General features: G+C 59.8%; 1 protein-coding gene across 6 annotated transcripts in view; it reads right to left on the bottom strand.

The window, feature by feature from the left end:
* Nucleotides 1-258, bottom strand: part of CIPC (CLOCK interacting pacemaker) — a 12576-nt gene extending 12318 nt beyond the window's left edge. For 2 of the 6 annotated variants that reach the window (XR_003252102.1, XM_026057184.1), the window contains exon 1: nucleotides 142-251. The gene's annotated coding sequence lies outside the window, so the exon portion shown is untranslated. Of the gene's footprint in view, nucleotides 1-141 lie in introns of all 6 variants that reach the window. The other 4 variants (XM_026057185.1, XM_026057188.1, XM_026057190.1 and 1 more) reach the window with 3 other exon arrangements.
* Between the last annotated feature and the right edge of the window lie 970 nt (nucleotides 259-1228).

Below are 1228 nucleotides of genomic sequence, written 5' to 3'. Positions count from 1 at the left end.
GCGCGACGAGCGACCCCGGCCGTCGGGCCCCAGCCGCCGCCCCGCACCACCGCCGCACGGCACGGCACGGCGGGCCGAGCGGCTCTCTAAGCCCCACAGCCCCCGCCGCCCTGCCCCCGGCCGGCCCAGGCCACCCCTCACCTGCGAACAAGCCGCCACAACCAGAGTGCCGCCTRGCCGCACATGCGCGCTGCCGCCACCATGGACACAAACCTTCCCTCATCGCCTAGATAAACCCATCCCGGAAGAGGAAGGCTGCCCGACAGGACACCGCCTGTGCGCATGAGCACAGCGAGCTGCCTGCGCTCCGCGGGCGCGCTCGCCACTGGAGCCGGTGTGGCCTCGGCGCGCATGCGCCGCCTCGCGGCTGCTGGTAGACGGGAGAGGTGCCGCAGCTCGTGCCCGCGGCGCGCGCGCAGGCGTCGCTGTGGCGTCGCGCTGCGGCTCGTGGGAGGGAGAGCGGGGCGGGAGCCGTTGCCGCAGGCCTCCCGCGCTGGCGTGAGGCGGGGGCGGGGCGCTGCAGGTGCGCGAGCGGCGCGCGGCCGCCGGGAGGTGCCTGGGGGGACGTGGCGGAAAGGAGCCCCSTCACTGAAAGGCGGCCTGGGCAGCTCCCGCTGGCCTTCCGCCACCTGTTATGGCCTAGCCTGGCCTGCTGAAGGGGTGAGGCAGGGTGATTAAGGCCAGGAGCCTGGATGCTGCTGGCTTTTCCAGATATTGTGCAGAAGAATACAGTTCAACTCCCTCACAAGAGGTTAGGTTTTTCTAGAACCTGTTTGATGCCAAGAATGAGAGATGGCAGCAAAAGCGTTTAGACTGACAGCCACTTACAAAATGAGGAAAGTAGCACTAAAGAGGTCCAAAAGCTTTAGGCTTGTTTTCTCAAAGAGAGAAAGAATAGCAAAAGGAGGAGCTATCATAAGCAAATGAAGAGTAAAAGATACTCTTATTCTTCCATGTGGTTGGTAAATATGAGCTAGTGAAAAAAATGCATGGGTTTGCTTTCCATGAACTGCAGAAAAACAAGGCCCAGTAAGCAGGTGGAACTGGATCTTCTGGATTAATGTGTATGACAGGAATAGCTATTCTTGTTCTGAGAACTCCATAAACACCACCAGCACCCAGAAGTCTGTCAGGATATTTTGCATTTGGTCATGAAAAGCCATTTCATTAGAGGAAACAGGACTGAAGGGTTGAGCAAAGGACACAATGAATTCCCTGAATAGAAATG

Source organism: Apteryx rowi, unplaced genomic scaffold (assembly GCF_003343035.1).
Source record: "Apteryx rowi isolate R43461 unplaced genomic scaffold, aptRow1 scaffold_137, whole genome shotgun sequence".
Lineage (NCBI taxonomy): Eukaryota > Metazoa > Chordata > Aves > Apterygiformes > Apterygidae > Apteryx > Apteryx rowi.
Note: the sequence above shows the minus strand (reverse complement) of the source record. Positions and strands in the feature narration are given on the sequence as shown.